The sequence below is a fragment of the Oryctolagus cuniculus genome, chromosome 8, assembly GCF_964237555.1.
Source record: "Oryctolagus cuniculus chromosome 8, mOryCun1.1, whole genome shotgun sequence".
NCBI classification, from domain to species: Eukaryota; Metazoa; Chordata; class Mammalia; order Lagomorpha; family Leporidae; genus Oryctolagus; species Oryctolagus cuniculus.
This window is the reverse complement of record NC_091439.1, coordinates 118762639-118776593: the sequence shown is the minus strand read 5'-3', so window position 1 is coordinate 118776593 and position 13955 is coordinate 118762639. Positions and strand designations below refer to the sequence as shown.

The 13955-nt window shown below is 41.4% G+C and overlaps 1 protein-coding gene across 15 annotated transcripts in view; it reads right to left on the bottom strand.

The window, feature by feature from the left end:
- The window catches only part of ERICH1 (glutamate rich 1), a 92898-nt gene that overhangs the window by 59249 nt on the left and 19694 nt on the right, over positions 1–13955 (bottom strand). The gene's annotated exons all lie outside the window — the stretch shown is intronic.

Here is a 13955-nt window from a genome sequence, read left to right as displayed (position 1 = left end):
GAGGAGGAAGTTTGTAACTGTAAAGCTGTGTACTTCTGCATACATGCCTATGGACTTACTTGTAAGGGTACAGTTGAAATCTTTGCTTAGAGTTGGTTTTCTGTGGATAAAGTTAATTGAAAATGAACCTAAATGGAGAATGGGACTGGGAGTGGGAGAGGGAAGAAGAAGTTGGGTGGGAGTATGGGTGGGAGGGCGGATATGACGGGAAGTATCCCTAGATTCCTAAAGTTATACTTTTGAAATTTGTACTCATTAAATAAAAGGTTTCTTTGGGGAAAAAATTAAAACCAGGGTAAAAACCCTGACATGGCCTCAGCTTTCATATAAGATTTTCTCTCAGAAGGTCAAGATGGCAGGAGGCCAAACAGCAGAAATATCTACTCTGGACAGGATACCATAGCAATCAGCAGGAATCTCTTGCATAACACCATCACAAAGATGGACAGAAGAAGAGAAATGGCAGTTTTCTGACACCGAACTTCAGGTTGTGTCAGAATGTCATTCCTGGGTGATGGGAACTTGTGCAGCAAGTCAGCTGCCCTGGCCCACGACAGGGGTCTCAGCCTTCGTAGGGGGCAATTCATGGAGTACAGTGCTCAGAGGACCTCCTCAGCAGCAGGGCACTTAATTATACTCCACATACTCTCAAGAACATTGACAACCAACAGAAGATCCAGCCCCACAGTGTGTGTGTAGTCTACATGCTCTCAAGGCTGACCTGTGAAATAGGAGGAGAGCATGTGACTATACAGTGGATTTAAGGCTTGTTTGCTGTCATGAGCTACTTTGTTGTCAGGACACTCCAGTCATCCTAAAAAACTAAACTGAAACACAAAGAGGAAAGAAAATGATGAAGAGAACATCCTTGGGATACCTTTAAATGATCCAACATGTTCATGGAGTCTGCAAAGCAAATGACAGAAACAGGGACAGAAAAATAACCTGAAGGAGAAGTGACTTAACATCCCCAAGTTTTATGAAAACAATAAATCCACAGATTTAAGAAGTTCAACTAACCCCTTGCGTAAGACATATGAAGAAAACACCAAAGCACAACAAAATCAACTGCGTAAAGCTAAATAGATGGACAAGTGTTGATTTATTCATGTAACAGTGTATTATATGTCATAAATTCTCAATGCATGAGAATAACTGGACAAGAACAGAAATGAAGAGGGTATCTAAAAACTTTATTTATTTAAGTCAGTATTACTGTATTTATTTTTTTTTAAAAATTTTATTATTTATTTTAAAGGCCGAGTTACAGAGGGAGAGAAAGAGAGAGTGAGAGAAATCTTGCATCCACTGGTATACTCCCCAAATGGCCACAACAGCTAGTGCTGGGTCAGGCCAAAGCCAGGAGCCAGGAGCCAGGAGCCAGGAGCCAGGAGCCAGGAGCCAGGAGCCAGGATTTTCATCTGGGACTCCCATATGGGTACAGGGTACCAAGCACTTGGGTCATCTTCTGCAACCTTCTCAGGTGCATTAGCAGGGAGCTAGATCAGAAGTGGGGCAGCTGGGACTTGAACTGGCACCCATATGGGTGGGCTGTCAGCATTGCAGGTGGTGGCTTTACCTATTATGTCACAAAGCCAGCCCCATTGTGCTTCTTAAACAAGACACTTTTGAGAAAGTATGGCTGAAGAGCCCATGAGGATATTTTAGGCATGGAAAGCCAAGACACTCTGGGAAAAAAAAAAAAAAAAAAAAAAAGGAGAAGACCTAAATGAAAGATCTCTATGAGTGAGATTCCAGTGGAAAGAACGGGCCATCAAAGAAGGAGGTACCTTTCTCTGAAGGGAGGAGAGAACTTACAGTTTGACTATGACCCTATCGGAAGAAGATCGAAGTCGGCGAACTCAAAAGGCTTCCATAGCCGTGGCAACTCATGACTAGAGCTTAGGGAGACTACTGACGCCATAAACAAGAGTGTCAAATTGTTAAGTCAACAACAGGAGTCACTGTGTACTTACTTCTCATGTGGGATCTGTCCTTAATGTGTTGACCAATGTGAAGCAATGCTATAACTAGTACTCAAACAGTATTTTACACTTTGAGTTTCTGTGTGGATGCAAACTGAAGAAATCTTAATATATACTAAATCGATCTTCTGTATATAAAGATAATTGAAAATGAATCTTGATGTGAATGGAATGGGAGAGGGAGCGGGAGACGGGAGGGGTGCGAGTGGGAGGGAAGTTATGGTGGCGGAGCCATTGTAATCCATAAACTGTACTTTGGAAATTTATATTTACTAAATAAAAGTTAAAAAAAAAATAAATAAATAAAAAAGAAAGTAAGGCAAAGTGTTAAGATATGAAAAAGCTGGCTGGCGCCCCGGTTCACTAGGCTAATCCTCTGTCTGCGGCGCCGGCATCCTGGGTTCTAGTCCTGGTTGGGGCGCCTGTTCTGTCCCAGTTGCTCCTCTTCCAGTCCAGCTCTCTGCTGTGGCCCAGGAGGGGAGTAGAGGATGGCCCAGGTCCTTGGGCTCTGCATCCGCATGGGAGACCGGGGTGGGGGGGGGCTGGCTCCTGCTGCAGTGCGCTGGCAGTGGCAGCCACTTGAGGGGTGAACCAACAGAAAAGGAAGACCTTTCTCTCTGTTTCTCTCTCTCTCTCTAACTCTTACTGTCAAAAAAAAAAAAAAAAAAAAAAAGATGAAAAAGCTGGGGCTGGCACCGTGTCACAGGAGGCTAAGCCACAGCCTGCAGCACCAGCATCCTGTATAGGCACTGGTTCATGCCCCAGTTGCTCTACTTCTGATCCAGCTCCCTGTTAATGGCTTGTGAAAAGCAACAGAAGATGGCTCAAATGCTTGGGTTCCTGCACCTACGTGGAAAACCTGAATGAAGCTCCTGGCTCTTAGCTTGGATCTGGCCCAGCCCTGGCCAATACAATCATTTGGGGAGTGAACCAATGGATGGAAAATAACTTTTTCTTTTTTTCTTCCCTTTTTCTCTCTCTCTTTCTCTTTCTTTCTTTCTCTTCCTTCCTTTTCTTCCTTTTCTCTTTCCCTCCATCCCTCCTCCTCTCTCCCCCTCTCTGTAACTCTGCCTTTCAAATAAAATAAAAATTACATTTTATAGGCTATGAAAAAGCAGGATGGAGGAAGAAATACTTCATATCTTCATGGTTTTCCAGGAAAATACTCATATCTTAACAGAAAATTGACTAGGTTTCCTAAGAAAAAGAGACAGAGAATGTGACTACATTTTCCTAGAAACACCTTGATCCATGCAAATGTCCCTCTGTGTGGCAGTGTTTGTGGGTCTGTGAAAAGTCACAAGCCAGTAAACCAGAGTGGAATCTAATAGCAAACAGCACAAGTCCTATATTCCCAAAAGAACGTTTTAAACTATGAATCCCACACACATTTAAAAGCTGCCATATACCAGCTCTCTGCTGTGGTCAGGGAGTGCAGTGGAGGATGGCCCAAGTGCTTGGGCCCTGCACCCTATGGGAGACCAGGAGAAGCACCTGGCTCCTGCCTTCAGATCAGCGCGGTGCAGCGGCCATTGGAGGGTGAACCAATGGCAAAAGGAAGACCTTTCTCTCTGTCTCTCTCTCTCACTGTCCACTCTGCCTGTCAAAACAAAACAAAACAAAACAAAACAAAACAAAAACAAAGCTGCCATATAAAGCTCTAGTTTTGCTGTACTGTAAATAGATATTTACATAAATTTATGACTTTCTCTTTTATATATTCATCTAAAGGAACTGAATACCACAGCAAGTTGACAGGCATCTTCTTCCAATTAAAAGGCGTGAACAGGGATTGGGGGTTGGCCTAATGGTTAAGATTCAATCCCATATGAAAATACCTGGCAGCTCTGGCTCCTGACTAGCTTCCTGCTAATGCAGACCCTGGGAGGCATTAGGAAGCAGCAATGATGGATCAAGTAATGTAGTTTCTCCACCTATGTGGGACACCTGGATTGAGTTCCTGATTTCAGATCGGCCCAGCCCAGGAAGCTGTGGGCATCTAGGGGAGTGAACCAGTAGACACCTACCTCTCTGCTTCTCAAATACAATTTTAAGTATGTGAGCAAGCTCTTAGCTTAGTCAGAAGTCTGAGACTATTTTTCTCCTTTAATTCTAACTCCCTCAAATTTTACTCTAGTATAATAACTATATCATGCCATAATTTTAAACAAACTGTATTCTGAAAAAAATGTCCATTGTACCTCTTTTTAAAAATTTTTTAAAATTAATATGCAATTGATCAAAATGGCAATTATTATTTTTGATAATTATTCAATACAAAGAATAAAATGTTAATGGAAATGAGTCTTTCACTACTGAGCAGAAAGGAATTTGGTTTTTCTCCTCAATTGTGGAAGAATATTTATTATTGCTATATCAGACAGTTCTATTTCTAGTTTTCACTTCTATAGAGGGAGCTGCTGAGAAACTCTGATCATATAAATAGAAGACTGTATATGTAGTTAGTTATTCACAGCAACACACTTTATTCACTGAATTAATTCTGAGTCATTACATGCCAAAAATCACACAGAAATCCATCATCAAAATTAGCTCCTTCAGTTTTGCCGAAAGAAAAGAAATATAAACCATTTGATTTGCAAAGGAGTTGGGTACCCAGTCATCAGAATAATTCACTTTCTTGCCAAGAACCAGGGTTCCTATCTGCTTTATGAGTTCCCAAAGTGGTTTCTAGACTCAAAAGTCCTTCTTTCATAAAGGCACAGAGTAGCAGTCACAAAAGGGAAATGAGAAAAGAATACCAGGCACTTAGATGGGGGACAGTTGACTGACTTAACCTGAGACTTTAGGGCTCCCATCTGATGGGTTGCAACTGACGGTCCACATCCCATACCAGACTGCCTTGGTCTAAGTCTTCCCACCTGCTTCCTGCTAATGCACACTCTGGGATGGCTGAAGTACTTGGATACCTGCCACCTATGTGGGAAACTCAAATTAAGTTCTGGGCTCCTGGTTTTAGCCTGGTCTAGGCTAAGCTGTTGTTGGCATTGGAGGAGTAAACAAGCACATGGAAGGTTTCTATCTCTGCTTTTCAAATAAAATTAATTGAAAATTTTTAAAAATAAGAGAAAGGGGGAGGGTGTCTGGCCCAGTGGTTAACATGCTGGTTAACTCGTGTCCTATATCAGAGTACCTAGGTTCCTTTCCTGTTTCCAGCTCCTGATTCCAGCTTCCTGCCAACAAGGATCCAGGGTGGCAGTGATGATGGCTCAAGTAATCAGGTTCCTGCTACCAGTGTGGAAGACCTGGATTGTGTTCCCGGCTCCCAGCTTCAGTCCAGCCCATCCCCAGACATGGCAGCCACTGGAGTGAACCAGCAAATGGGAGCATGCACTCTCTATCTCACTGCCTCTGAAATAAATAAAACGTTAAAAAACAAGAAGAGGAAAAGGGGTGCTCTATTGGGATATTCAAAGTCTGAAAAACAGGAATTCCACAAGGAAAAGAAAGAAAACTAAGGGAAAGAAATGATCAAGGAAACAATCACACACACATTTCCAGACTAAAAGCGCCAATGAATACATAGCACAGTGGATAAAAATAGACCTTCAGGGTCATATTCCATTACTTAGAGGACAAAAAGAAAAACCTGAAACATGCCAGAGGGGAAATGCTCAGATCCAAGGGGACCAAGAAACAGAAGTACAAGTGACTTCTCAACAGTGACAATGAGTATTAAAAGTCAACAAAGGTATGAAAGAAAATTATTTCTAATTCAGAACTCTAGACTATGAAACTTTAAAGAATAAGAGTGGTGATGTTTGACATTCAGGATTGCTAACATACTTATCTTCCAAAAATCACTTCTCAGGAAGCTACTAGGGAATGTGTTTCAACAAAATGAAAGCAACTCAGGAAAGGAAAACACAAGCAAAGAATGTGAAGGCATCCCTAGTAAAGGATGGCCAGAGACACAAGGGACTAAAAGTGGTGACCAGAGAAGGGTCACCAGGACAGAGCCCATAGTGGGCCTGAGGAGCAACAGCCTACTATGGACATAACGGCCTAAGAGAAACCCAGAGAGAAAGTTGGTTAAATTCCTCATCCATCTAACCCCAAAGGAAATTCTGACAATGAAGTGTGTGTTTTGGGGGTGGGGGGAAGATATGTGGAAAAATGAGTATTAAGTATTTAGAAGAAAATTTTGAAAACCTAAAAACATTATTAACTCTACCTGCAACTCCATTAACTCTACTAGAAGTCACACAAAGCAGATACTCAATTATGGGACTCAGCTAGAGACAGTGCTCATAAATTCATAAAAATGTGAGCCATGGGGCCAGCGCCATGGCTCACTTGGCTGATCCTTCACCTGTGGCGCCAGCATCCCATATGGGCACCGGGTTCTAGTCCCGGTTGCTCCTCTTCCAGTCCAGCTCTCTGCTGTGGCCTCGGAAGGCAGTGGAGGATGGCCCAAGTGCTTGGGCCCTGCACCCGCAAGGGAGACCAGGAAGAAGTACCTGGCTCCTGGCTTTGGATAGGCGCAGCACGCTGGACGTGGCAGCCATTTGGGGGGTGAACCAACAGAGAGGGGATCTTTCTCTCTGTCTCTCTCTCACTGAATATAACTCTACCTGTTGAATAAAAAAAAATGTGAGCAATCAATACTGATCTAACACAATTATGATACAATTACTGGAAAACCAAGGGTTGGAAAATAAGCCATGTCTGCAATTAGGCAAAGGGGATAAAGAAAACAAAACCCTGTTTCCACGGTTGAGAAGTCAACAGAGAAGATCTAATCACCCCCCAAAAAAGGAAAGAATTGGGAAAACGATAATAGGAAATGACAGTACTAAGTATGTTATTTGGATATAGGGAAGCACTGACTAAATGATGATGAAATCCTGGGATGGATGTACTTGTGTTTGTATTACTGGGGGCAGGGGACAGAATACTGCTGTGTTACACAATTAACTGTAGAACTATTTGCATCTAAAATATATGCAAGATATAACTGATCATTTTTTTAAATAAAAAATCCAATAGGGCCTACAGTAAAGGAAGTTTACCAAATGTATCCACATGGGTATTTTGCTTGTTTTTAGGTTGATGAACTTATCTCTGAATGTAAATGGAATTATCAACACCCTATTAGAACCAAAAGGAGTTTCGGCTTTTGTAAAGTAAATATTAATACACTGGCTAAATAACTGCCACAATCACTGTGCTCTGTTCCAACTGTCTAAAGAACGTCTTCCTCTATCCCATGTCCTGGGCTCGCAGGGCTCTCCTCATTCTGACCCTTATGGGGCATGTGCACAATCCAACCCTCATCATCAGCCTCCTCCCGAGCCTTCCTCCAGCGAATTCCAACAGCCACTAGAAACATCACATGCTTTCATCATTTTGCTCCCAGCCAAGACTTTTCTTTTCCAAATGCAAATAATATTTTTCCTTCAAAATTTCTAAGACATATCACTTCAAAAAATATACTGCTCCTCCATGAAAAAAAATCAACAAAGTGGGACTAGAAAGGAATTTGTTTAACACAGTAAAGGTCATGTAAGAAAAACCCATAGCTAACATGTTACACAATAGTGAAAATCCAGATGGTTCCTCCCTAAGATCAGGAATGAGACCAGAAGTCCTGTTCTTGACAATTTCTTCAAAGTTATATTAGAAACTCTGAACTCTGGCCAGAAAAAAACTGATTGAGGAAAAAAAAAGGAATAAAAGGCATCGAAGCAAAGCTATCTCTTTTTACAGATGACATGACCTTAATATAGAAAACCCTAAAGAATCCACCAAAAATTAAAAAAAAAAAACCTGTTAGTGCTAATAAACTAATTCAGCAAGGCTGTAGAATACATGATAAGTAAGTTCTTTGTATAACCACACACTAGCAATGAACATTCCAAAAAAGAAAACAAACAAACAAAAAAAACAAGCTATTTCAATGACAATAACATGAGAAATAACAAAATGCTCTGGAATAAACTAAGAAAAATACATAACTTTCAGTCTAAAAGCTATAAACATTGCTGAAAGACACCAAATATAAATAAATGGAAAGACTTTCTAAGGTCAGGGACTGGACCATGGAATATTTTTAATATGGTAACACTTCCCGAAGAGTTCCACAGATTCATGTAAGCCCTAACTTCCTAACTGCTTTTTTTTTTTTGTTTTGCAAAAATAGACAAGCTGATCCTAAAATTCCTATGAAACTGTAAGGGACATCAAATCTTGGAAAAGAACAAAGCTGAGGGACCCATACTTCTCAATCTCAGTCAGACACAGTAGTACTGACATTATATAAACATACAGATCAATGGAAGAAAACTGAAAATTTAGAAATAAATCCTCACACCTGTAGCCAATTGAATTTTTTTTTTTTTAACAGGCAGAGTGGACAGTGAGAGAGAGAGACAGAGAGAAAGGTCTACCTTTGTCGTTGGTTCACCCTCCAATGGGTGCCGCGGCTGGCGCGCTGCGCTGATCCGAAGGCAGGAGCCAGGTGCTTCTCCTGGTCTCCCATGGGGTGCAGGGCCCAAGCACTTGGGCCATCCTCCACTGCACTCCCTGGCCACAGCAGAGAGCTGGCCTGGAAGAGGGGCAACCGGGACAGAATCCGGCGCCCCGACCGGGACTAGAACCCGGTGTGCCGGCACCGCTAGGCAGAGGATTAGCCTATTGAGCCGCGGCGCCGGCCTGCCAATTGAATTTTTTAAGGGTGCCAAGTCTATTCAACAGGAAAAGAAGTCTCTTTAACAACAACCCCTACTTCATGAAAAAATAAATCAGGTTTCATCAAAACTAAAACCTTTTGTGCTTCAAAAGATATTATCAAGAAAGTAAAAAGGATAACATTTGGTATAGAAGGAAATATTTGCAAACCATGTATCTGATAAAGATCTAATATCCAGAATGTATAACCAATCCTGCAGCTCAGAAACAGAAAGACAAACACTGATGCAAAAAAAAAAAAAAAAAAAAAATGGGCAAGGGACTTAAATAGACATTTCTCTAAGAAGATATACAAATGGACAACACACATCAATAATCAGGGAGAAACAAATCAAAACAACAAGATACCACTTCACACCTACCAGGATGGTTATTATGAAAAACGAACAAGTAAATAAAAACCAGAAAAAAATAAGTATCAGTGAAGATGGGGAGAAACGGGAACTTGTGTACAGTTGATGGGGATGTAAAATGGCTCAGCTGCTGTGGAAAATAGTGTCACCATTCCTCAGAAAGTTAAGCATAGTTAACATTTGACCCGGCTATTTTACTCATAGGTATATACTCAAGAACTGAAAATACATACCCAAACAAAAACATACACATGGATTTTTACAGCAACATTAGCACTAATAGGCAAAGAGCATATCTAACTGAATAAGCAAAATGGGATAAGCTGTCCACACTACACAGTATGAGTCAGCCACAGAAAAGGAAAGAAGTCCCTACACGTGCTGCAACATGGATGGACCTTAAAAACATAAGGCTGGGGCCAGTATTGAGGCACAGCAGGTTAAGCTGCTGCTTGCAGTGCTGGCATCTGATATTGGAGAATTGGTTCAAATCCTTGCTGTTCTTTTTCCGATCCACTTTCCTGCTAATGCACCTAAGAAGGCTGTGGGCCCCTGCCACTCATGCAGATCAGTATAGGGTTCCTGGCTCCGGGCTTTGGCTTGGTCTAGACCTGGGCTTTGGCTTGGTCTAGACCTTGGCTTTGTGGCCATTTGGGAAGTGAATCAGTAGATGGAAGATCTCTTTCTCTGTCACTTTGTCTTTTAAATAAATAAATAAAATAAATCTTAGAAGAAAAAAACATTATTTTTATTGAGTAAAACAAACCAGACTCAAAAGGCCACATACTGTATGACTCCATTTATACAAAATGTATAGAGTAGACAAATTTATATAGAGAGAAAGAACATCAGTGGTTGCTAGGGGCTGAAGGGAGGAGTGAATAAGGAGTGAGTGTTTAACACATAAGGGGTTTCTTTTTGCAGTCATAAGAATGTTCTACATCAGAAGAAGGCAGTGACTACTCTACAGTACTGACAATATGCTAAAAATCAATGACTTTTATAACTTTGAAATGGTTAAAATGATATATTTTAGGGTAGGTGAATGTTATCTAGAAATATATGTCATTGCACATTAAGGAGTTTTCTCTCAGAGGCTACATGTTAGGCTTAACGGCATCTGAGAAATGGCAAAACCCTCATGGACACCTATTCCAGTGTTTGTGGCCGACAGCCATGTGAAACAGCAGGAAGCTTCATTCTCCATCCCCACCCTGTCAGGAAGGGGAATGGTGCTGAGAGCAGAGGACAGGATAAAGCTTGAGTACAGAGACAACAGGAGCAGCACTCCTGATGTTCCAGGTGCTGGTGGGAGGCCTCTCTGACATGCACACACATCCTGACCCTTGCAATGTTACATCATTATTCAAACCTCTTTTAGGCACATCAGAGCCAAGTGATTTGGTCACTTACAAACCATGAGTCTACAATGTCCATGCAACTGATCTGACCCATGTCTACTACTGGACAGGAAAGACATTAGACACAGTGGAAGTGGCGCCTCAGAAACCACACATGTGAGGCCAGTCACTGAGGATCTGGGAGCCGCTGAAAGGACCTGCACCTTGCCCTGACAGGGTGACAGCTCACTCTCTCCTGTCCTCTGCTCTCTTCTCCAGGACACGTCCCACCAGTCACCAGCCTGCTTTCACACCTCCACCTGGACAAGGGCTCTAGCTACACAACAAAACTGCAAACACTGTGCTGACAGAACAGGCTTCAGCAGCTCCAGAGTTTCCCTCGCTGCCAGGGTTACAGCTCAGGCTTACGGTGCACACAGGGCAGCTCCCAGAACACTGGTGGATGTGATCAACGTTGCATTTATACTCAATGATAATTTCATCCACTCGGATCATGCATTTGCTTGATAAAACAAGCTTCTACCAGGGTGAGGAACGTCTGGCTCACAGGTCATGTAAAGCCCATGAAATTATTTGGTGTGGCCCTGCCAAGGCAACCACAGGCAGGAACTGAAATTGAATAAATGTACAGCAGGCTAATTTTTACGCTGGTAACTTTGTACAGCCCATGAATGATGCTATAAATATCCAAATGATCCATGGCAGAAGAAAGGGTCCTCACCTCTATAACCTTTCAAGCTACTCTTTTTTAAAAATGCTTGATTTAATTTTCCCAAAGAAACCTTTTATTTAAGGAATACAAACTTCATGCATTTCATAAGTACAACTTTAGGAATATTGTGATTCTTCCCACCATATCTACCCTCCCACTGCCACCTCTACCCTTCCCTTCTCTCGTCCTCCCTCTCCCATCCCCAGTCCCATTCTCCACCAAGATCCATTTTTAGTTAACTTCATACACAGAAGACCAACTCTATACTAAGTAAAAGAGTTCAACAACTTGCATGGGGGGAAAAAACTGTTCCTCAACAGTCAAGACAAGGGCTGTTCAAAGTCACTGCATCTCAAAGCTAATTAATTTCACTTTTTTTTTTTTTAGAAACTTAATTAACTTTAAAGAAGCACCCAAGAATGATACATCTTTTGTGAGCACTTACACATAACTATAACTTGTGAGACATAAGAATATCCTCCACTTAATACATTAAAGGAAAGTAAGTCCTTGAGAATAAGTTTTATCATCAATTAAGGAAGCACCTAAGAAAACAAGCAATGGAGTTGGACACTTAGGCATAACTAAAACTTACGAGACTTAAGAATATCCTCCACTTAATACACTAAAACGAAATAAATCTTTGAGAACAAGTTTTACTGTAAACTCTCATAATACAACTCTGAGGACAGAGGCACTACATGGGAAGTTAGTACACAGTGACTTCTGTTGTAAATTTAACAATTAACACTCTTATTTTATGTATGACGCCAGTGATCACCCAAGGCTCTTGACATGAGCTGCCTAGACTATAGCCAGCTCTGGCCATTGCTGCCACTTAGGGAGTGAACCAGCCAATACAAGCTCTCTCTCTCTGTAACTCTGCTTCCCAAATACATGAATAAATCTTAAAAACAAAAAACAATAAACAAAAACAAAACAATTTTTGTTAAGGAAGGGGAAAACAGACCCTAAAAATCAATTTAAAAAAAAAAAATAAGAATGTTGGTTCAATAAACTCCAGGGTGAAAACAAGAAATCTTTTTTTTTTTTTATCTTTTATTTAATGAATATAAATTTCCAAAGTACGACTCATGTGTTACAATGGCTTCCCCCCCATAACGTCCCTCCCACCCACAACCCTCCCCTTTCCCACTCCCTCTCCCCTTCCATTCACATCAAGATTCATTTTCGATTATCTTAATATACAGAAGATCAGCTTAGTATACCTTAAGTAAGTATTTCAACAGTTTGCTCCCACACAGAAACATAAAGTGAAAAATAATAGATGATTTTTTTTAAATGATGATGAAATCAGATCAGACCTATTGTCATGTTTAATCCCAGTGAGAGTCAAGTTGGGAATTGATAATTTCTTTTTTTTTTTTTTTTTTTTTTTTTACAGAAGATCAGTTTAGTGTACATTAAGTAAAGATTTCAATCGTTTGCACCCCCATAGAAACACAAAGTGAAATATACTGTTTGAGTACTCGTTATAGCATTAAGCCTCAGTGTACAGCACGTTAAGGACAGAGATCCTACATGAGGAGTAAGTGCACAGTGACTCCTGTTGTTGACTTTACAAATTGACACTCCTGTTTATGGCATCAGTAATCTCCCTATGCACCAGTTATGAGTTTCCAAGGCTATGGAAGCCCCTTGAGTTCTCCGACTCTTATCTAAAACAAGAAATCTTTGAGACGACTTTCATAACAGTACAAAACATCCTCTGCATGTCCCCTGCCTTTCTTCAGGGTGGGAGAGGCCTTTATTTCTTGGAGCAGTTTTAGTTCACAGCAAAACTGAACAGAAGGTATGGAGATTTCATGTTTAGCTCCTATCCCCACACATACTAGTTTCTCCACAACACCCCCACTAGTGTGTATTTGTTTCCAGTGATGAAGCTGCATTGAGAGATCATTATCACTCAGAGTCCATGTCACTCTTGGTGATACACATTCTGTGAGTTTGGACAATTGCATATGACATGTATCCACAATTAGAATATCATACACATAGTTTTGCTTTCCTAAGAATCTTTTCTGCTCTCTGTATTCATCCTCCCCTCCCCCATGAGGCTCTGACAACCACTGACCTTTTTGATTTTACTGTCTTCATAAGTTTGATTTTCCAGGATGCTGGAATCCTGCACTATGCATCCTTTACAGAATCGCTTCTTTCACTTATGATTCCTCTGTGTCTTTTCACGACCTGACAGCTCATTTCTATTTAGCACTGAATAGTACTCCAATGTCTAGATGGAGCACAGTTTATCCATTCACCTGCTACAGTTGCTTCTAAGTTTTGGAATTATGAAAAAAGCTGCTATAAACATTGGTTTGCAGGGCATCTATGGAAGTGATCGGAGAAAGGGTACTCAGGAACTGAGTTTGGCTCTATGTATTTACGTGCCATTGAGTCCCAAGGGGCTTAACTGACATGTGCTTGTACCTCATGTGGGCTCCTTACATGCCTCTGCTGGTGTCTCCCACTGGGCTCATAATACTATCCTGCTGAGAAATGAGAGCTGGCAGGTCTGTTGTTTAGATGCTCCAGCCACCCCCACGACCTCGTATAGGGCTGTTACTGGGACAGACGGCTGCCAAAGACAAATGGACATAGGACATTAGGAGCCTGTCACCAAGGAGAAACAAGTCAAACAGGACCAAGGAGGCTACTGGGGGTCCATTCAGTGACTGGGGACAGGGTGATAGTGCAGGGGAAGAGGCATATGTTCTCATTAGAGGACAGCCCAGGCTTGGTCAAGCCAAGAGTCCACCTACCCCAGTGTCCACATCCAGAACACAGCTTGCAAATGAACCTAACAAAAGCC